The 23,946-nt window shown below is 39.7% G+C and overlaps 1 protein-coding gene across 3 annotated transcripts in view; it reads left to right on the top strand.

Moving 5' to 3' along the window:
- Nucleotides 1–23,946, top strand: part of CACHD1 (cache domain containing 1) — a 404,129-nt gene that overhangs the window by 83,144 nt on the left and 297,039 nt on the right. Inside the window, exon 1 of one of the 3 annotated variants that reach the window (XM_084964828.1) lies at nt 20,052–20,153. The exons of the other annotated variants lie outside the window; for them this stretch is intronic. The gene's annotated coding sequence lies outside the window, so the exon portion shown is untranslated. Of the gene's footprint in view, nt 1–20,051; nt 20,154–23,946 lie in introns of those variants that run through there. 3 annotated transcript variants of the gene reach the window in all.

Here is a 23,946-nt window from a genome sequence, read left to right as displayed (position 1 = left end):
TTAGGTCTTCTGCCTATTTTTCAACTGGGTTGTTCATTTGTTGTTGTTGTTGTTTCTGTTGAGTTGTTTGTATATTTTGAGATTTAGCCCTTGTTGGTTGTGACGCTTGAAACTATTTTCTCCCATTCTGTAGATTGTCTTTTCATTTTTTTAGCTGTTTCCTTTGCTGTGCAAAAGTTTGTAAGTTTACTTCGGTCCCATTTGTTTATTTTTGGTTTTATTTCTATTGCCTTGGGAGACTGACAGAAAACATTTGCAAGGGGTTCATGATTCCCCTGTCACTAAGTACTACAGCCTTCTTTCCTGCTATTAACTACTCCTGATATTCCCATTACTGCTTTTGTCATTCTCTCACAAGCCCACTTCGCCCCACACTGTAAATGACTGTAATTCCTCTGTTGCCCCAAAGTGCCAAAAGAACAAAGCTTATGTATGTCTCACACTTTTACTAACGGTAAAAAATAAGACAGTACAAACACTGTACTCTTTATCTATTACTGTGCCATAAATTACTCCAAAACTTGGCAATTTGAAGCAAACAACAAACATATAGCAATCACATCATTTCTGTGGGTCAGGCCTTTGGGAAATGGCTTCACTGGTGGTTCATGAGGAACGTTCATGAGGTTATATCAAGCTGTTGGTCAGGATTGAAATATTCTGAAGGCTTAACTGGGGCTAGAGGATCTGCTTTCAGATGAGTCCCCCACGTGGCTGTTGGTAGGAGCCCTTTGTAGGGCTTCTTGAGAGGCCTCATGACATGACTACTCACTTCCCTCAGAGTGTGCAAGGGCTCCAGGAGAGCAGGAAACAAGTGCAGTGTCTGCTATGGCCTTGCTTTTGAAGTCTCTTATTCCTGTGCTAGCCTGTTAGCTACAAAGTCAGCCCATTCAGTGCAAGAAGGGACTCTATAAGCACATGAATACCAGGAATTGCAGGGGGTGTTGTGTTTGGGGCCTGTCTCTTAGAAGCTTCCTAGGAGGAAAGCAATTCACACCATTAGGAATCAATGTCTGAGGTCTTCATCTCATTAGCTTACCAAACCACACACACACACACACACACACACACACACACACACACACACACAATTTCCCCCAAACAGAGTTACCATAGAAAGTTGTACAGATGATTAGCCAAGCCAGGGAATCCAGTAGAGAAATCTGAGCCCTGCACCTTAGTGCATTAATATGGAGTTTATTTCTAGTATTGGTTACAAATCAACAACTTGCTGAATGTGTTTTGCATAACTTGACTCCAAACTTAACAACTCATCACAATGTATACATTCTCCCCTCCCCTTTTAGTTCTTAGTTTCTGTCACACTGGAATTTTCCAATGCTTTGAGGAGATTTTTATTTCTAGACTCCCCAGGATAGTTCTGTGTTTCTGGGCTGTTGTGTTCTAGGAATCAATAAAGGAGAAACTCACAGGAAAATTTCCTACATTGTTTTGTACCCAGATATCCATGTGGAAAAAAACTTGAAATGTGACTTCAGGGCTACCAAGGCCTTTCAAGGATATTGCATCTATATTTTCAGTATGGGTCCTTCCAGACAGGCCATGTTATATATTCTAACATATAATGGTTTAATCCAACCAAATCAGTTTCTCAAAGGACTACTCAACATATAGCATATTCTTGTTCCATCAAAAAAACCTATTGCTGAGTCATTTAATTGTTTCCATGAAAGAAGAACTATATAGAGTTGAAATCACCTTCATCAAGACACGTCCTTAGAATAAGTGGTTATAGTTTTTCGAGTCTGTGCTAGATTCTGAAATAAACTTAACCTTCTCTTTCTCATAACCAATGCCTCCTCATACTATTGTCCTAGAGCTATATGTATCCGTAAGAATAATAACTATTAATATCAAGGTGTCCTTTATTTTATATATCTCAGTGTAATATATGATTCTGAATCCAAATTTTTTTTCTCAGTCAAATTCAGTGCTGTTCTTCTGTTTTATCTCTTTTATTTTTCTGCCCATTGGGGAGGCATTACATTTGTTTGGATACTCTGATGCGGGGAGGCATCTGGTCCATAGCCATCCTCTGTCTTGTGCTGGTACCTGATAAGGTACATCTCTCCCCCATCATTTTTTGGTCCTTGGCCTTTAGGTCCACCTGTATCTGTTAAGATTACCTTTGTCTTAACGATGGCCTCCAGCTGACAGATCCTAATACTTCTCATCCCAGTCTCAAGGCTCCTTTGCGTCTACTGGCCTCTTTTAGATCCATACCCCTTTCACCAGCACAGAACTGACCCCCTGTTTCACACTGTGTGCCTGTGAAACTGCCTTTAGACCCATCTGGAGAGTTGCTTCACTCAGCCACTCCTGCTCTAGTGCTTAGCTCAAGGCCCGACTCTTTCAAACCACCCCTGTGTTTTGAATTAGTCTCAAATACCTGTAGTGTTTCCACTGGCCCAGAGCAGGATAGGAGCATAGGCTCCCTTCTCTGAGACAGTTTCCAATGTCTATCTCCTGTTTATTCTATACTCCCTCCTATACATCTACTTTATCTTAGAAATAATTATTATTATCTTTAAGAATCTAACTTCTTTATTTATGGTATTAAATTTATGTACTAAATCTTACACCATTTGCCTCTGGATTTATTCCAGATCTGGAGTTCCTGTTGTGGCTCAGTAGGTTAAGTATCCAACTAGTTTCCATGAAGATGTGAGTTCAATCCCTGGCCTCCCTCAGTGGGTTAAGGATCTGGCATTGCTGCAAGCCGCAGCATAGGTCGCAGATGTGGCTCGGATCTGGCATGGCTCTGGCTGTGGCGAAGCCTGGCAGCTGTTGGTCACTGTATCCAAAGTATCTGTCACAATAGCCAGTATAAAGTAGCGGCCAAAAAATATTCATTGAATGAGTAAAAATCTAACTTTGAGGTATTATTGGCTTGGTACACAGGAGTGGTATCTTGTGGAATTACACCCACATTTAAAAAAATTTTATTATTTTTAAAATATTATTTATTACCTTTTTTTTTTTTTTTGGTCTTTTTGGGCCCCACCCATGGCATATGGAAGTTCCCAGACTAGGGCTAGAATCGGAGCTACAGCTGCCTACACCACAGCCACAGAACGCCAGTTCCGAGCCACAACTGTGACCTACACCACAGCTCACAGCAATGCTGGGTCCTTAACCCACTTAGTGAGACCAGGGATCAAACCTGTGTCCTTATGAATCCTAGTCAGGTTCATTACCACTGAGCCATGACGGGAACTCCCTAATTTTTTAAATTGCAGTACAGTTGACTAGCCATGTTATGCCAATTTCTGTTGTACAGCAAAATGTATACACACATGCATACATACATTCTGCTTTTATTCTTTTCCATTTTTTTAAACACAAACCTTGCTCTATTATGGGATTGTTACTTGTAAGCGACAAAAACTTACTTAGGCTAATTTATGCAGAAAGGGCTATTGAATAGCAGCTTATAGTGTCTTCCAGAAAACCAGAGGTTACAATGCCAGCCACAATGCCCAAACTCACAATGCAACCTGCCGCTACCTCTGGACACCCAATGCCATAGCTGAGACTGCCAGCATCGCTAGACCCTAAGCGCTAGAGCCTCTAGAACCCCTGCCCTGCTACCTCTAGAAAGCTGCCCCTGTTGCATGACCACTTCCACCAGTCATCATGACTCCCTCCAGAGCCTCACTGCCCAGTTACCACCCCTGAGCCCTGTCCTCACTGCCATGGCCACTCCCACTGCACCATGACCAGTGCTGCCACCTGAATGAATTCTGGGCAGACATCACTTCCCATCACCAGCTTTCAGTTGAATAATCTGCTTGGCAGAGCCTGTGCCGTGTGACTAAGGCCCCAGCCTCAATGAAAGCTGGAAAAAAATGACTGCTCTCTTCATGTCTCTGGGCCACAGGGGCCACGCCTTATAATGTGAGAAATTCCCAAGCAGGGGAAGGAGGTTCAGAAACAAGGAGGCCAAAAAGATTGATGAATATCCATTCTCGTGTTGTTGCAGGAGTAAGAAGTTCTACAAAGAACTCTGTCTTTTTAGTGTGTGTGTGTATTTCAAGCATCTTTACAATCTTTTACATCATACTTGCTAAAACACAACTAAAAAAAAAGTCCAGGTTGCGGGTTCGATCCCTGGCCTTGCTCAGTGGGTTAAGGATCCAACGTTGCCGTGAGCTGTGTAGGTCGCAGACACGGCTGGGATCCCACGTTGCTGTGGCTCTGCCATAGGCCGGGCGGCTACAGCTCCAATTGGACCCCTAGCTTAGGAACCTCCATATGCCACAGGAGCGGCCCTAGAAAAGACAAAAAAAAAAAAAAAAAAAAAAAAAAGTCCATTAACATGCTAACATCAATAGTCAGCTTTACACACTTGCAGCTGATCCATGTCACCCTCAACTCACACTTAAAACTCGTGTCTATCCCAGCCACCTTCCAGCTCCACTTCCTGTTCTATAAACACCCCTTTCTTCACTATCCCGTCTTCTGCCTTTTCTGTACATGCATCTTCTCGCTCCAGTAGAGCAGCGGCTGTGTCAGATGGCCATGGGGTGCGGTGCTCGGTGTGGGGTTGTGCACAGAATGGGCCCTTTGTCACAAAGAAGTGTTAAGTGGAAACATAAAAGGGAAACCTGTCTGTCCCATGTCACCTCCCTGCACACTCGGATTCCCGTAGGGCTTATTTTGTTCATTGGCCAAGGCAGCTATTTTTGGCATTGACTTGATTCGTTCACTGCCAGCGATCCCAGTTCCCCTTGAAACACTTCCTCAGGCAGTTTCATTATTAAGAAACCTCTTTGTCCCATGTCTTTGAACTGCAGATCACACCTATGTGTTCTTAGATCACAGCATGTGGCTGACCTCTCAGTCAGCCTCCCTCCCTCCGACTTGGTCCTTGGTCCTTTTCATTCCTGCTCCTTTGCACCAGAATCCTGTTTCCTCCAGCATCCTGCCTCTGAGTCATCTCCTCTTTCAGAGGCCACTGACACATATAGGAAGATAAAGGTAGGAATCTGAGGAGTTCTGGAAGAAATAACAGCAGAGAATTTCTCATGCTTTGGGCTTCATTTGAAATATATTTTTCTTTCTTTTTTTTTTTTTTTTTTTTTTTGTCTTTTTGCCTTTTCTAGGGCTGCTCCTGCAGCATATGGAGGTTCCCAGGCTAATCGGAGCTGTAGCCGCTGGCCTACGCCAGAGCCCCAGCACCGTGGAATCTGAGCCACATCTGCAACCTATACCACAGCTCACGGCAATGCTGGATCCTTAACCCACTGAGCAAGGCCAGGGATCGAACCCACAACCCCATGGTTCCTAGTCGGATTCGTTAACCACTGAGCCACGACAGGAACTCCTGAAATATATTTTTCAAAAATGTAACTGCCTCTTATACTGAGGTGAACCTCTTGTTAGCTTATTCCCCCCCCTTCTTCTTTTGTCTTCTATGAGTTTTAAGGTTACATTTTCCACATCTATTCTCTTTTTTTTTGTCTTTTCTAAGGCCGCTCCTGCGGCATATGGAGGTTCCCAGGCTAGGGGTCGAATCGCATCTGCAGCCACTGGCCTACACCACCGCCACAGCAACACCAGATCCTTAACCTACTGAGTGAGGCCAGGGATCAAACCCGAATCCTCATGGATGGTACTTGGGCTCGCTAACTGCTAAACCGTGAATGGGAACTCCACTCCACATCTATTCTTTTAGTAATTACGCCAGATGTTTTAACATGAATACTTTAAAAAAAAATCCAGTGTTAATCAATATCTTTCTATTTCTTCCCCAAAACAAAATCACTAGGGCTTCACATCTAATCAGAATTTTCAAATTTTACGCTATGTTCGGTATTTGGTTTGTATTTTTTTAATTGGACAAAATAGATATTATTATTTTCTACAGTCAATATTTGTTCAGACTTACCTACCTATTTGCAAAAATCCCTGCTGGTTATTCCTTTCTGCATAAGAGACTTTCCATTTGGTATTACTTCTACCTGAAGCTTATCCTTGAGAATTATCCTTAAACAGAATCTGTTGGTGCTAAATCCTGTTAACCTGTTTTCTTCTAGCCTGGTTATGTTATTCTTCGCCCCCACTTTTGAACCATCATTTCACCACTATCTCATTGCTGGTTGACACACTATTCTCACTCGGCATTTTAAAGATACTATTCATTGTCTTCCAATTTTTATGATTGTACAAAAATTACTCCATTGGAATATGTGCAGTACCTTGTAGAAAGTCTTGGCTTTCTCGGTGCTTTGCGAGTCTTCTCCTTGCCTGGATACTTGGCAGTTTCACTATGATTGACATCTACATGAGAATTTCTCTTTATTGAACTTTGCCTGGGATTTTTTGGACTCTCCAAATCTGAGGATCAGTTTTATTTTTGTTGAGTTTTAGGAACTTTTGGCCATTCTCTCCTGAATGATAACTTCTTCCACATTCTCTTTATTATATCCTCCTGAAACGCCAATTAGATATATGTTAGAACTTCTCTCCCCTCCATGTCTCTTAATCCCCCTTTTCCCTCACTTTTATGCTACAGAGTGTCTCCTTTACAACCGTAGCAGCATTACAAAAAAAGAAAAAAGAAAAAAAGAAAAAATCCACTTCTAGCTAAATGTAGTTATAAGTACAAAGCTCCAGAAAGGGAGTTGAAAATAGCCACATGTTGTTCTAACCCAGCACAGAAGCTCAATCTTCAGGTCAACTGAGCAAGCTCGTTAGCTCTCTTGCCTTCAGAGCCACGGAAAAGGCACATCCACACAAAGTCCCTTTGTCTTCCATGCAAAGGCCAGGACCCTGATCTTGAGGAAGGGGTAGGTCAGGTAAAATCCATGCTGTCCTTTTCTTCATTCACCAGCTGGAGCTTCTCTGCAGAGGCAGAAGATGGAGGGAGCATGTGGTCTTTTGCATTGGCCTGAGTTATTTGCTTCAAGCAGAGAATGCTATTATTGAAAAGCTGTAGAAGAGTCTAATACATGCCAAGCCACCCAATGTCTAGCCAAGAGCCCATACTGACTCACTTGATCTACTTAAACATTGTATGTTGAGGTCAATGTCATCTCTAAAAGGCTTTAAGAACTGCTTGTTCCATACCTAACCCCTCTCACAACAGTCAAGCTCTGCACCAGTTGTTTGCAACACAGAGTTGGCTGGAAACCAAAAGTATGATTTCCATTTTCAGATGCTGAATTTGATAGATCTGCCATCAGAAATTCTATGTTTGTATGAGCAGCCACTGTGTTGCTACATTACCCTACTTCTAATGGCCAGACTAGAAGAATAACCCAGCTTATCCTTAAAGCTGGTATTCGATGCCTGCTTTATCATGAATGCTCATGTCATTCCTACTTTAAAAACAGAAGTCAAAAAAAAGGAGTTCCCTGTGGTGCAGTGAGTTAAGGATCTGGTGTTGCCACAGTTGTACTGTTCGATCCCTGGTCTGGGAACTTCCACAGTGGCCAAGAACAAACAAACAAACAAAAAACAGAAGTCATTACAACTGAATAATTCTCCTGGCCATTTCTCTCCAGGCTCAAATGACAACACATAGCACACACACCATTTCAGGTCCTTTTTGGAAATAGATATTTAAAATAAATAAATGATGAAGCTTTCTCTGGATAATATTGTGTCCACACCTGGTGTTAATTCATTTATACTGTGAAAGCAAATACTTTCTATGATCTCCTTGGCATTGAGTCAAGGTAGATTTGTCTTTATAATTGAGTCCACAGGACAAATGTAACAAAAGTTCTAGAAAAGCATTTCTCAAAGTGCTTTGCTCAGAACAAGAGTACCTGGGGAAATTAGGCAGTGTTACATTAGAAAAATGTTCCGTAGTCAATCAATATGGAGAACATTGCATTAAACAAGGTTAACAGTGTTAAATAGGAGTCTTTGCTGCAGGACTTTTCAGAACCTTTAATATAGTAATGTACATTATAAATCGTAAAGAAGACACAATGTGTAGCATTTTTTCAAATGTAATTGACCACTTTGTTGAGCGTCTAATAAGATGTGTTCCATGAAACAGACTCAAAACATTGTTCGAAGATAAGCATTGCTTTATTGTTAAACTTTCTTCCTCTGGAGGTAGGAAAAACACAGCAAATCCAAGAGAAGTGTCTCTTTTAGAGCCACCTGGTGTTGCTTTTTCATCTGTCAGCTTGGATAGCTGTGTCACAGCATCTGAAAGAAATGTTCCTTGCCACAGAGGTTTTTGCCGGACCACTGTGAGCCATCAGAGTCCTTGGCTGCTTCCCCGCTCAGTCTCCCAGGACAGCTCCAGCCCAGCCCCGTTCCTGGACTCTAGTCCTCAGGTCTTCACTTGCCACCTTTGATCTGCAACCTTTATGACTTGCTGTCTCCATTGGACTCTGTGCCTAGGCCTTTGGTAGCTGCTGTTTTTGTCTAAAAATCCATTCTCTTTCTGGCTGTTAGACTTGGATCCTGCACTGTTTTGGGAGAACCCCACTCCCTGCCCCTAATAATAAGTTCCCATTCCAAACCCCCTACACTCAGCTACTAGTGACCTCTTGCTTCTACTTCCCTATCCATCCTTTCCAGCTTCCCTGTAGAAGCTTATTCTAGCCCTGTCCGTGACCCTCACCTGTGGCATTGCCCGCAGCTATGAGGCAACATTGACTACTCATGCTTGCCAGGACCACAACATGTTGGAAGGATTTCTCTTGCCACAGGAAAGGTCAACCTAGCCCCAAAGGAGTGCACCTTGAGGGCTAAGGGTCAATGTGTGGGTCCTCTTGAGTGTCCTGTGGTTTGCAAGTTACACGGCATTCATTAGTGGGTATCTTAGAATCATTTTATACCAATAAACCATGGCACTATGAAGACTTGTTCCTTCTATATCTTTAATACCTTTTATCTGTTACACAACAATCCACAAGCCTGGCTTATTCACATGTTATTAGGAGTCATGGCAGCTCTCTGCTTCTAGTCCATACATGATGATCGGCTTGTCATTTTACTTGATCTTCTTTTGTTTTTAGCTATTTTTCCCTATTTAAGTGCCCAATGCCCTACGGGCAGACGTGCCTTCAAATTAAAAGGCATTGTTAATATTCCAGACCACACACACTTGGTCCTTCATGTGGCTTTGAGTTTTGCTGCTGAGATGATTGGACATGATATTCTCGTGGTAAGAAAATGAGCCCAACTCAGCCTGTTTTGCAGAACTCTTTCTTCCCTCGGGCACATTTAGAATGGTTTTGTAAAAGGTTCTTTTGGGATAACCCGTACTCTTTTCCTAAGGTCACTTTTCAAATTCTTTGTCAATCAGTTTAATGAAAGGAAAGTAAGCACCTGACTTCAGAGTAGCCAAATGGTGTTAGTTTGTTGGGGCAAGTATGGGTGAGCATGTGTGCGTGCGTGTGTGTGTGTGTGTGTGTTTAAAGTTGAGAGGAGAGCACAAGACCCTCTTTCAGTGACATCATGCAGCAAGAACATTTAAATGTCTTAGAAAATTGACAAGGCTATTTATCATTTGAAAGAGGCAGCATCACAAACTTCAGAAAGACACCTCAGAGCTTATTTTCATTGCCTGGGATGAGCAGGTTTACAGAAGATGTAGAGGATGTTAGAAATCACATTTGTAAGGAATAGGATTTCCCAGGCTGAAGTCAACCAGATTCCAGGGCCGCCCTCAGAGACACTTGTTCCTGTCTGCCCAAGCCTGTCTGTTTCTGCTCTTTAGAATCACTTCACCCTCCGCAAGTACACTCCGCAAGTATCTTCAAGCCAGCCTGGACGAGGTGCTTATTCCAGGCTGCTCTGTTTCAGCTTAGCTCCTCTCCCCTCTCTCTCTCTAGATACATCCATACATTCTCACCTCCGAGTCAAGAGTACTTGGCAGCTATTTCCCTGCAGGGATTGGCTCTTCTTCTTCTTATCCACTTAGCCAAAGCTCACTCATCTCTCAATGTCAAACTCACACCAGTTTCATTCTAAACTCCAAAAGGGTAGAGACTATGTCTGTTTCCAATCACTTACTCAGTGCTGAGCATGTAATAAATCCTCCAAAAATATTTTTGAGTGAATAGCAAATGACTGAGTTTCAAACCTGGGCTACAGAACCAAGAAGTCGTAGGGTATTTCACAAAAAGTCAAGTTGATCCCTGCCCTGAGGGATCCGGCAGAGGGCAGCTCTAATGATTGGCCTGTTCATTCCCTTGATGTGTATTAAGCCCCAATTCTGTACCAGCACCCTACTAGGCTTTGTAGGAGACACAATGGTAAACCAGACTTGACCCCTCTTCTCCAGAAACCTGTAGTCTGGAAGTGGGAATTTGATATGCACGTCAATAACTGGAACAGGAGGTTGAAAGTGACAAAAGCCAACAGAGGGAAGCTATGATCGATTAGAAGAGGAAGGAGGTTAATTATGTAAGAGGATGTCACAATGACACTTCGCTGTCTCACTCTGAGCACCCGAGGTGCCAAGAAGCTCACAGTGACTCCAGTGCCCTAGAGCATGTGCCAGACTATTTAGGCAGGGAGTGCTGGGAGACTGCCCTCGAGGCAGGAGTGGATGTGCTGGAGGCCAGACGAGGGGATTTCTTTTGGAAAGAAGAGTCAATGTACAATGCATTCCCCTCTCACTGGTCCTCTGGTTGGCAGAAAAGGAGTTGAGGAACAAAGCAGTTGCTGTCCTTCATCTCAAGCCAAGTGAGGGGCATTCTAAGGTCATGTCAGAAGTTTGGGGAGCATGAGGACCTGAGCCTTAATCTGATCATTTGAAGGCAAACAGCTAAGGGCAGCAGACTGGAGAGAAGAATGTATTGAGAGCAAGCTGCAGCTCCACAAACAGCAGGACAAAGGTTCATGTCTTCCTGGAAGGCAAGATGTAGATTCCAGGAGAAGGAGCTGATCTGGAGTCTTCTCAAAGCAGATCATACTCAAGAAGATTGCCCAGTAGAGGGAAAGGATCCCAACAGAGAGGGACTGCGTAGGGTGCGTTTGAAAGCCCAGGCCTGAAATCAGCTCTTCAACAGCTGCCAGAGGACAAGCATTGTGTACACTGGGGCGAGCGCCCGCTGAGGTCTCACTGGCATGCTGTCCAGAAAACCCATGACACTTCAGGACAGCTAGCAGCCGGGGGAATCAGTAGATGACCACAGCTGCTCTTGCCTTATGAAATGGTGCCATTGCCCCTAATCCCCGCTGCCTTGGCCCCACTCTGAGGGCTTAGACAAGCCGGCAGCCTGTGAGCAGAAGGACAGGCTGGGAACCAAAGAAGAAGCCAAACAGGAATATTCTGCCTCCTCCATGGGCTTCCAGGCCCAGGTCAGGACCCCGCTGCAGGAAGGGAGAAGCTTTATATTGGATAAAAGTTTGATGGTTACCCTGGACCTGGCTGGAGTTATGTGATTATTAGGCAAGAGTGGGCTTTTTAATGCCAAAACAAAAGGACTGTTTATTCATTATCTAAGCATGACTGGAAAAGCCATGGGACCTGCCCAATATTTCATCCGTGGAGGGTTTAAACTAAGTAACAGGAGGGAAAGAAAAAGGTTGTTGTTTGATTGCATCTATCTAGTGACAGTTCATTCAATAAAGGCTGTTATAGTTCTTCTAGCTAAGGACATAAGGGAAGGAAGGGAGGGAAAACTTATTTTTTAACTTGTTATTAAAATAGAGAATACTGGGAATTCCTTTTGCAGTTCCACGGGTTAAGAACCCAATTAGTGTCTGTGAGGATGTGGATTTAATGCCTGGCCTCACTCAATGGGTTAAGGATCTGGTGTTGCTGCGAGCTTCAGTGCAGGTTGCAGGTGAGGTTTGGATCCCATGTTGCTGTGGCTGTGATGTAGGCCAGCAGCTGTACCTCTGATTCGACCCCTAGCCTGGGAACTTCCATATGTCCTAGGTACAGCCCTAAAAAGAAAAGGAAAAAACATTTATATTTATATATAAAATACAGAAAGTGCATCTATCATAAGTGCATCTATCATAAGCTTGACACATTCTCACCAGTTGAGCACATCTATATAACCAGCACCCAGATCAAGTGATGACACCCCAGAAAAACCCCTGGGCTCCCTTTTAGTCACACTGTCTTGACTTCTAACAGCGTAGATGAGTTTTAGCTTTTTTGTACTTTATTACAAATAGAACCAGGCACTGTAAGCACGCTGTATACTCTTTTGTGGCTTCTTTTGCTGGGTCTTCTGCTTCTGAGATTCACCCATATTGTTCTGTGTTGTCAGGTATCTTTTATTTTTCCTTGCTGTAGAGTATGCCTTTATGTGAATACACCACACTTTATTTACCCACACTTCTCCAGATGGTCATTTAAATAGTGTTGTTATAATTCTTCTAGTATGGCTTTCTTTCTGGTTATACACCCAGAAGCAGAATTGCTGGTCCGTAGACTGTGCATACATTCAGCTTGAGTAAATATTGCAAAGATGGTTGTTACCATTTTTTTTTTTTTTTTTTTTTTTGGTCTTTTTGCCTTTTCTAGTGCTGCTTCTGCGGCATATGGAGATTCCCAGGCTAGGGGTCTAATCGGAGCTGTAGCCACTGGCCTTCACCAGAGCCACAGCAACGCGGGATCCAAGCTGCTTCTAGGACCTACACCACAGCTCACGGCAACGCCGGATCCTTAACCCACTGAGCAAGGCCAGGGATCGAACCCGCAACCTCATAGTTCCTAGTCGGATTCGTTAACCACTGCACCACGATGGGAACTCCGGTTGTTACCAATTTTTACTCTCACCAGCAATGTGTATGCATTCTGTTGCTCCACAATTACATCTACACTTGGAATTGTCCTACCTTTTTATTTTAGCCATTCAGATGGGAGAAGTGGTATCTCATGGTGGTTTTAATTTGCTTTTCCTTAAAGATTAATAAAGTTGAGCACTTTTTCATATGTTTATTGGCCATTTTCCTCCCCTCCTTTATGAAGTGGTTGTTCAAGTTTTTACCCTCTCTCCCCTAAGTGGATTATTCGTCTTTGTAAATTAATGTATAGGAATTCATTATATAGGTTTGGTATGAGTCCTTTGTCAAATCTATGTATTATGAATATCTCCTCTCATGGTGGGTTGTATTTTTACTGTCTTAAGATATTTTGATGAACAGATGTTATTAATTTTAACATAGCCCAATGGTATAGTGTTGGGTACAGATCCAGGTAAAATTTTTTCATGTATATCTCCAAGTCACTCAACACCGTTTGTACAGAAAACTACATTTGACCTGTGGTGTTGCATTTGTTCCAGAAACTAGGTACCACATATGTGTGGGTCTGTTTATGGATGTTCTATTGGTCAGTTATCTATCCCTGCATCAATATCATACTGCTTTCATCATTTATTACAGTCTTCTAATAGATAGTGATATCTGGTAATGGAATTATTTTTCAAGACTTCCTTAGAAATTCTGAACTCTTTCAGAGTGTACTTTAAGTTCCCTTATAGTCCTTCTTGGGTGAGACTCCTATCCAGCAAAGACGGTGAATGTTTTTTTCGTCCTCCAAGAAGGTGATTATATTATTTTCTCCATTTATTTAAGTAATAGGGTGAATCACAATAATTAGGTTTTAAGTGTTAAACCATGGGTGCATTCCTAGGATAAACCCCTTTGGTCGTTATGGATTACCCTTTTTATATACTGCAGGAATTCATTTATTAATATTTTGCAAAGAATTTTTGCATCTCTTGTGCATAAAGGATGTTGATCTTTCTTTTTTTTCTTTTTTTTTTTTCTTGTATTTTTGCTATTTTCTAGGGCCACTTCCCACTGCATATGGAGGTTCCCAGGCTAGGGGTCGAATCAGAGCTGTAGCCACTGGCCTTCACCAGAGCCACAGCAACGTGGAATCCAAGCCATGTCTGTGACCTACACCACAGCTCACGGCAACGCCAGATCCTTAACCCACTGAGCAAGGCCAGGGATCGAACCCGCAACCTCATGGTTCCTAGTCGGATTCGTTAACCACTGCGCCACGACAGGAACTCCTTGATCTTTATTTTCTATTTTAGTACTGTCTTTGTCAGGTTTGGCTATTAGTGTTTTCTGGCCCCAAAAATGAGTTGGAAATTTACCACCTTCTACATTCAAAAATAATTTGTGTCAAACTGGTATTATTTATTCCTTAAATGCATGACTGAGTTCACGAGTACAGCCATTTGAGCCAAAGTTTTCTCTGTATAAGAGGTTTTATTACATATTCATTTTCTAAATAGATGTAGGACACTTCAGATTTTATATTTCTCCATGTGTAAGTTTTAGTAAGTGGATTTTCAAGAAATGTGTCCATTTCTTAACAGTTGTTAATTTATCAACATAAAACTATTCATTGTAATCTCTTATGATTTCCTTTTAATGTCTGCAGGTTCTGAAATGATTCCTTCTTTTTCATTCTTGGTATTAATGATTTCTGCTTTTTTTCTTTTGACTAGAATTGTTAGGGTTTGTTGATTTGGTTAATCTTTTCAAAATACTATTTGCACTAATAATTTTTTTATTGCTTGTCTCTTTTTTGTTTATTTTCACTCTTTTCTATTTCCTTCTTGCATGTACTTTGTGTTTAATTTGCTGTTCTTTTTCTAACATTTATATGAAACTCTTAGATCATTGCTTTTACACCTGTCTTCTTTTTTAATATATTCATTTAAAGCTATAGAACTTTCTCTAATTACTTCTTTAGCTCTATCTCACAAATCTGAGCTCCCTTTGTCATTTAACTCCAAATATTTTCTCTTTTCTCTGACTTTTTTGTTGACCCATAATTTATTTAGAAATGTTTTACCCAACTTCTAAATATTCAGAATATTCTAAATATTTTTTCGTTATTGTTTCTAATCTAATTCTTGTGGCCAAAAAACATACCCTGTATGATATCTAACTTTTAAAATCTATTGAGTTTTTTAATATGTGGGAACACGGTCTGTCTTGGTAAATGTTTCATAGGCACTTGAAAGGAATGTGTGCATTAGAGATGCTATAAATCGTGGTCAGTTAAGTCAAGTTGGTTGTCTTATCATAGCCTTATCAAATTTTCTTTTTACTACTTGTTTTATCAATTACTGATAAGGGGGTATTAAAAATCTTCAGCTATGATTATTATTTTTGTCTATTTTTTTATTCTGACATATTTTGATAGTTTTAGCTTCCATTATAAAGTGTATATATATATATATATATATATATTTGGAATAGAATTGGCCTTTATAACATTGTAAAATATTTCTATTTACCTCTGCCAATACTTCTTATCTAGAAGTATTCATATATATATATATTTTTTTTGTCTTTTGTCTTTTTAGGCCTATACCCGCTGCATATGAAGGTTCCCAGGCTAGGGGTCCAATCTGAGCTACAGCTGCTGGCCTACACCACAGCCACAGCAACACGGGATCTGAGCCATGTCTACAACCGACACCACAGCTCATGGCAACACCAGATCCTTAACCCACTGAATGAGGCCAGGAATCAAACCTGCAACCTCTTGGTTCCTAGTCTAATTCGTTTCTGCTGCACCATGACAGGAACTCCGCTTTTCATATTTTAACATAGCCACACCAACTTTCTTGGGCTTACCATTTTCATGGTATATATTTTTTCACCATTTTACTTTCAAATGATGAATGTATTTATATTTAAAATGCATCTTTTATTTATAAATAATATTGAGTTTTGTGTTTTTATCTAACCTGACAATCGCTATCTTATAACTCAAATGGTAATCTATTTAAATTTAATGAAATTAATGATATGATTGGATTTCGGTCTTTCTGATTTTTTTTATTCATACTGGTTTTTTTTTTTTTTTTTTTTGTCTTTTTGCCATTTCTTGGGCCGCTCCCACGGCATATGGAGGCTCCCAGGCTAGGGGTCGAGTCGGAGCTGTAGCTGCCAGCCTAAGCCAGAGCCACAGCAACGCGGGATCTGAGCCTCATCTGCAACCTACACCACAGCTCATGGCAACACCAGATCCTTAACCCACTGAGCAAGGGCAGGGATCGAACCCGCAACCTCATGGTTCCTAGTCGGATTCGTTAACCACTGTGCCACAATGGGAACTCCTTTTTTTTTTTTTTTCTAATTCACACTGTTTTGATTTTTCCTCCTTTTTTACCTTCCTTTTGGTTGAATATCTTGATTTTATTTTATCCTTGTTAGTTTTTTTAGCTATTACTCTTCATATGAACTTTTATATATATAAAATACACCTTACAACAGTATGAAGTCACTCACTTCCCAGCCTGTGCAATTATTGCATGTGAAATTACTGGGTTTTTAAATTTTTATTGAAATAAAGTTGCTTCACAATGTTGTGTTAGTTTCAGGTATACAGCAAAGTGATTCAATTTTTTATATATATATTCTATTTTACATACTCTTCCATTATAGGTTATTACAAGATATTGGGTATAGTTCCCTGTGCTATATAGTAAGTTCTTGTTGATTACCTATTTTATTACAGTATATTGTTGTATATATATTATAAACTTTCATAATACACTATTAGTATTTTTGCTTTAACAATTTAATCATTCTTAGAGAAGTTAAGAGAATAAAAAATAGTAATCTACATATTTACCATTTGTGTTGTTCCAAAGTCTTTCCTATAGATGCAGATTTCAACCTGCTATCCTTACCACTCAAACTGAAGAATTTCTTTTGACATTTCTTTTTGTGAATTTCTGCAGAAAACAAACTATCTCACCAGTCTTTCATCTGAAAAATCTCTATTCTTCACTGTTGAAGGATATTTTTACTTGGTTATGGAATGTTAAGTTGATAGTTTTTCATTTTGATGCTTTAAAGATGTCATTGTATTTTGTTTTGGTTTCATTGTCTTCTGACAAAAAATAAGGTGTCATTCTTATTTATTTTCTGTTTTAAATTTTTTATTTTTATCTTTGGGTCTTAGCGGTTGAACTATCGTTTGTTTAGATTTGCTATTTTTTTTATTTATCCTTTTAGGAGTTCTCTGACCTACTTGGATTTGTAGGTTGATGTGTTTCCACTAAGATAAGGAAATGTTTTATTTTATTTCTTAAGAAGAAAAATTCTACCCCATACTCCTTTCTTCTTTGCTGGTACCCAATTACCCATATGTCAGTCAGCTTGTTGTCCTACAAGTCACTATAGTTTGCCTAACTTTTTCAATTATTTTTCTCTGTTCTTCAGTTTGAATAATTTCTGTTCATCTCTCTTTAAATTGACTGGTTCTTCCATAAAAGATGAGAATTGCCAAAGCAATCCTGAGGGAAAAAAAATAATAAAGCAGAAGGCATAACTCTCCCAGACTTCAGATAGTATTACAAAGCTTCAGTAATCAAGGCAGTGTGGTACTGGTAAAAAAAACAGACATACAAATCAATGGAACAGAATAGAGAGTCCAGAAATATATCCAGACACCTATAGTCAATTAATCTTCAACAAAGGGGGCAAGAATATAAAATATGAAAAAGACAGTCTCTTCAGCAAGTGGTGCTGGGAAAACTGAACAGCTGCATGTAAATCAATGAACTATAACACACCCTCACACCACGCACAAAAATACTCAAAATGGCTTAAAGATTTAAACATAAGACATGACACCATAAAACTCCTAGAAGAGAACATAGGCAAAACATTCTCTGACATAAACAGTAGAAATATTTTCTTAGGTCTGTCTCCCAAAGCAATAGAAATAAAAACAAAAAAACAAATGGGATGTAGTCAAACTTACAAGCTATTGTACAGCAAAGGACACAAAAACAAACAAAAACAAACTGAAAAGACAACCTGTGGAATGGGAGCAAAAGTTGCAAACATGCAACCAACAAGGGCTTAAGCTCCAAAATATATGAACAACGCATATAACTCAACAACAACAAATAAAACAACCCATTCAAAAAAATGAGCAGGGGAGTTCCCGTTGTGGCGCAGCAGAAATGAACCTAACTAGGATCTATGAGTTGTGGGTTCGATCCCTGGCCTCACTTAGTGGTTTAAGGATCCGGCATTGCTGTGAGCCATGGTATAGGTCACAGACACAGCTCGGATCTGGCATTACTGTGGCTGTGGCGTAGGCTGGCAGCTGTAGCTCCAATTTGACCCCTAGTCTGGGAACTTCCATATGCCGTGGATGCAGCCCTCAAAAGACAAAAAAAAAAAAAAAAAAAAAAGATTAGAATACCTAAATAGATATTTATCCAAAGAAGACATACAAATGGCCAGTAGGCACATGAAAAAATGTTCAGTTTTATTGAGAAATAATTGGCATACATCACTGGGTAAGTTTAAGGTTTATATATTGTGAAATGATTATCACAATATGTTCAGCTAATATCTATCATCTCATATAAATATAACATAAAATAAAGAAGAAAGGGGGAGAAAATTCTCCATGTGATGAGATATCTTAGGATTTACTTTCTTAACAATTTTTCTCAGTATCTTACAGCAGTATTAAATAGTCTTCATCTTATACTTTATAACCCTAGTACTTATTTTTTTTGTAACTGAAAATTTGTACCTTTTGACCACCTTGCTCCAATTCTCTCTCCCCCCACTCTCTGCCTCTGAGAACCACACATATGAATCGCATTACTCATAAGTGGAAGTTTGTTTTAAGTTTTGTTATAGTGGATTTATTTTCAGTTTAACTCTAGATTTGATCCCTTAGTCCTGGGCTTACTTCTAAGGGTTGGCTTTTCTGAGGTGTTAGTAAAAATTCTTAGATGTTTATCGAACCCTTCTAATTTGGCAGAATTTGAACTTCAAACTCTTTCTCCCCAGCTCCATGCAGTTACTACACTCTTTGCCACTTTTTGCCAGGCTTCTTGTATTCTCCCTCTGTGCATTGGCCCTTTTGTAGCCACTAAAGTATTTTAGAAAAATTTGGATGTAAAATTTGAGGCGTGATACATAACTATTAATATAAAAGTTATATACCTCATCACTCAGGATAGGCTAAGTTATTCTGTAATAAAAAAGAAAAACCTCAGTTTTCTGTAGCTTAAAAGCAACAAGAGTTATAGCTTGCTTGCACTAATACTCCAGCTGATAACAATTATGGACCCTGGCCTGGGCTTTATTTAATGGCTATTTGAAAAAAAAAAAATACAGCTCTCGCACTAATCCCTTTAATCATATTATTACTTAATTTAAATAAAATAGTCAATGTAAACAACAATATGAAAAAATGAATTAAAGCTAATGCCTGGAAATGGATGAAAATTCTGAGAATGTTATCTGAGCCACTGATATATGACAAATAAAGGTATAAGCTATTCTCCTTAGTCCAAAGCAAATTTGGATTAAGAAAAATTGTTTGAGGAGTTTCCGTCGTGGCGCAGTGGAAATGAATCCGACTAGGAGCCATGAGGTTGCAGGTTCGATCCCTGGCCTTGCTCAGTGGGTTAAGGATCTGGCATTGCCGTGAGCTGTGGTGTAGGCCGGCAGTTGTAGCTCCCATTTGACCCCTAGCCTGGGAACCTCCATACGCTGCAAGTGCAGCCCTAAAAAGCAAAAAAAACAAAACAAAACAAAAAAAAAGAAATAATTGTTTGAGATGGTTACTTGAACAATAAAAATTAAAGTAATATTATGCTTTCTATTAAAATTGACTATTTTTGATGGTATATCACTAAGAAGGTGTAGTCTTATAGAAATATTGGGTACATTCATAAATTGAAAAATAAATGTAAAAGTAAATATTTAAACTTCTGTTACTGGATGTTTTAACATCATACCATTAACTTTTCCATGACATTAAGTAGGTTTTGGATGAATGAGATAATGACATCTCTACTTTGGATGTCTTAGTTTCTAAAGTTTGTACTATAACCCATTTTTGAGATTTGCCAATGATGAGTAAAAAGAATTCGAGTTCTTCGGCGAGCTCCTCTAAGTTCGACTTTGGCCATGAATATCTCACTCCTTTTCAGCTCTCCTTTCTGTTCCTTCTTCAATGGCATCCCTTGCAAAACTGATGAAAGATGGCAGAGATCCACATACCACTATTGTTTAAATGCATGTCCATGACAACCTCAATCTCAAACGAATGCTCAAGTCAGCGTTAATGAATCGGTACATTCATCACTGGAAAATAAGCCTTTTTCTCCCTCCTCCTGACTCGGTGATACCTCTCATTAGCTGGTGGTTCTGAGAATGCCTCTGATCAGCATCTGAAGGTAAAGTTGGATGGGGAAATATCCTAATCCTATTGCTAGCAGAAGAAAAGGGAGAGGAGCCGCGATTCCTCCCCAGCCCCCATTTATAGTGTTTTAATTAAGCAAAGACTTTGTTGTGTCATTTACAACTAGGAGGAATACATAGGCTGCTGCCTTTTACATACTGAGTGGCTATAAATAGAAGAATTAATATAGAAAAGATTAAAAAGCTATGTGGATAATGGACGTCTGTTACCTCTTGGAACACTATGAAGTTTTTATTGTAAAAAGCCAATCTGTGTTCCTGCTTTTCTTGAAAGTGAATTTTCTAAGCTAGAAAGATTAGATCCAGAATTCTGAACCTGGAGACATATAAGAGAAACTTCCTTCAATTCTCACTTAAAACTCTCTCAGCACAATTCATAATTCTGCAGCGGCTACATGAGTTTTTGTTCAAACTCTTTTTCCTAGATAGCGAAAACCTAGCTTTTTGGGGGTTCACTGCTGTCGGCCTCTGGCATAGGGCCTGGCACGATGTAGACTGTCAACCAATATTTGTGGAATAAGCAAAGGAGTAATTTTTAAAGACATTATATAAAAGGATTGAAAGTAATTATCTGACATAGCAAATAATATGTAAGGAAAAAATACAGGCCTCAACATGTTGAAAAGGAGAGAGAGAATTGAGAAAAGAAGATAAAGCAATCAATAGGCATACTTTTTCTAATGAAAACATTAATATTATGAAAACAGAATGAGTAAATGTTAAATGGAATTTGTCAATAGCTTTTATAAAATTTTAGAAAGAATCAATGTAGTACAACTTCTTCTGAATGTTGTCTTACTACAATCTATGTGCCAACAATTGTGTTAGGTGTTGAGTGGGATTCATAGATTTGGAAAATCTGGTACCTGCGTTCAAAGGAGCTGGCATTCTAGAAGGAAAAATTGGGAAGTCCTCAAACACCATGGGGTGCGACTGTATTTTTTTATTTTTATGAGAGTATAGTTGATGTGTCAGTGTTGTGTCAATTTCTGCTGCATAGCAATGACCCAATTTTTTCTCATGTTATCTGCCATCATGTTCTATCTCGAGACTGGATATAGTTCCCTGTACTCTACAGCAGGACCTCATTGTTTATCCATTCTAACTGTAATAGTTTGCCTCTACTAACGCCAGACGCCCAATGCATCCCACTCCTTCCCCCTCTTCCCTTTGGCAACCGCAAGTCTGTTCTTTTTTTTATTATTATTTTTGAAATTCAGAAATGGTTTTCTTTTTTTTTTTCTTTTTTCTTTTTTTTTATTACTCAAGTGAATTTATCACATCTGTAGTTGTATAATGATCATAACAATCTAATTTCACAGGATTTCCTTCCCACAGCCCAAGCACATCCTCCCACCCCCCAAACTGTCTCCTCCGGAGACCATAAGTTTTTCAATGTCTGTGAGTCAGCATCTGTTCTGCAAAGAAGTTCCGTCTGTCCTTTTTTCAGATTCCACATGTCAGTGAAAGCATTTGATGTTGGTATCTCATTGTATGGCTGACCTCACTTAGCATGATAATTTCTAGGTCCATCCATGTTGCTAAAAATGCCGGTATTTCGTTCCTTTTAATGGCTGAGTAATATTCCCTTGTGTGTATGTACCACATCTTTCTTGATCCACTCCTCTGTCAGTGGACATTTAGGTTGTTTCCATGTCTTGGCTATTGTAAGTAGTGCTGCAGTGAACATTGGAGTACATGTGTCTTTGTGAGTCGTGGTTTTCTCTGGATAGATATCCAGGAGTGGGATTGTTGGATCAAGGGTGTGGAGAAAAGGGAACCCTATTACACTGTTGGTGGGATTGTAAATTGGTGCAACCCACTGTGGAAAGCAGTATGGAGATTCCTCAGAAAACTAAACATAGAACAACCATTTGATCCAGCAAGTCTGTTCTTTATGTCTGTGAGTCTGTTTCCGTTTTGTAGATAGGTTTATTTGTGCACAAATGAACATAGGGCATGAATTGAAAAGAGAGAGCGATGCTCCCACTGAGAGCTAGATTAGAAGATGTCAGCCCTGGTGTTCTAAACCAGTTCCTTGTATGACTCTGCTGGTGTCACTTTAAAATCCTATCACTTGAGTGATATCTAAAGAATACCCTCCAACCCAGATTGGCCTTCTAGTAATCAACTCAGACGAAAATTGTTCAATCTCCACTTTCTGGGAAGGCTCTTAAATTCTCCCGACCACTTACCCCCTTTCTTTCTGAATTTCAGTTATTCAAGAACTTTGCCACTCATGGTGGAGTCATGCATGATAAAGAATTACCACATCATCTGTGAGGGAGGGGAGCAAAGGAGCACTGCAGTTCTTTCTTTCCTTCCTTCCTTTATTTCCTCCTTTCTTTCCTTCTCTCCTTCCTTCTTTCTTCCTTTTCTCTTTTCTTTCTTTCTTTCTTTTTCTTTCTTTCTTTCCTTTTCTTCCTTCCTTTCCTTCCTTCCCTCACTCCTTTCTTCCTCTCTTTCTTTCCTTCCTTCCTTTTCTTTTTTCTTTCTTCCTTCTTTTCATTCTCCTTTTTATAATTCAAGCACATAGTTTAACAAGTCAAGTAACACTACAGGTATTTTAGAGCAATTGTCTATCCTGCCACTTAGTCCCTGATTTCCCCTCCCTAGAAGCAACCATTTCCAACTCTTTCAGCCATTTCTCCCACTATTTACCTCCATATTTCTCAGTTACATGTTAAGTGCTATTTCTTGATTTTTTTTTCCCATTTAAAATACTGCCTACCAACTTCCTACTGTGGAAGACTCTCAGACTTATCATCCCCACAGAAAACACTTTTCCTTTTCTTTCATCTTTTAAAATAATTATATCACTATTTGTGGTTACATGATGAGAGTATTTTCATTATTAAGACCATGAAAATTTATTTTCACTTAGGCCCTCAAATATCTCTTAATTATCCCTAAATTCTCTGACAGAGATAAGAAGTGTTCTTGCCATATTTTCAAACATAACAGGTAATCAGTCTCTCAAGGCATTTTTCTCACGATGGGACATCTTTCATGTACCTCTCTGTTCTGCTCTTGCCTAGACCAGATGATGTCTTATTATTGCCCAAGTACTTCATTTGACAATTTTTCTGCCAAATGTCAGTATCAATAGGAATTTTTCTTGTGGGTTGCTGTAGTCTAGAGGAAAAGAATAGAGAACAGGTCTTTATTTATTGAACGTTTGATGTGTATCAGGAACTGAGGTTTATGCCTCAGAGAATTATTTCACTTGACCCTCCGGTAAACCTCATTGGTGGTTATTTTAACCCCTACTTTTATAGATGAAAGAACTGAGGCTTAGCAAACTAGAGTGATTTACTCATGGTTGCACAGCTAGCAGGTTTCATTGACAGGTTTCAAATCCAGGTCTATCTGACTCCAGTGCACATGCTATATTATTTTGGTATCCTTGATTTTTCCCAGAAGACTGGAAACAGGGTCTTTTATGCCATGTCAAGAAATTGGGGAGTTCCTGCTGTGGTGCAATGCATTAATGATCTGGCTGCACTGGTTTGATCCCTAGCCCAGTGCAGTAGGTTAAGCATTGGTGCACCTGTAGCATAGATCACAGCTCCAGCTCAGATTTGATTCCTGACACAGAAACTTCCATATGCCATGGGTGCAGCTGAAAAAGAAAAAGAGGAAAAAAAGAAAAAGAAATTGGACCACATTTTGTAAGAAAAAGGGAAGATCTAGAAGTCCTTTTCCTTTTTCTTCCTTTTCTATCCTTCTATCCTCTCTTCAAATTCTAAGTTCAAATTATATTTGCTG

The sequence above is a fragment of the Sus scrofa genome, chromosome 6 (genome assembly GCF_054392235.1).
Source record: "Sus scrofa isolate SSC_HxYL_T2T_F1_AM1 chromosome 6, Sscrofa_HxYL_maternal_Yorkshire_Landrace_v2.0, whole genome shotgun sequence".
NCBI classification, from domain to species: Eukaryota; Metazoa; Chordata; class Mammalia; order Artiodactyla; family Suidae; genus Sus; species Sus scrofa.
Note: the sequence above shows the minus strand (reverse complement) of the source record. Positions and strands in the feature narration are given on the sequence as shown.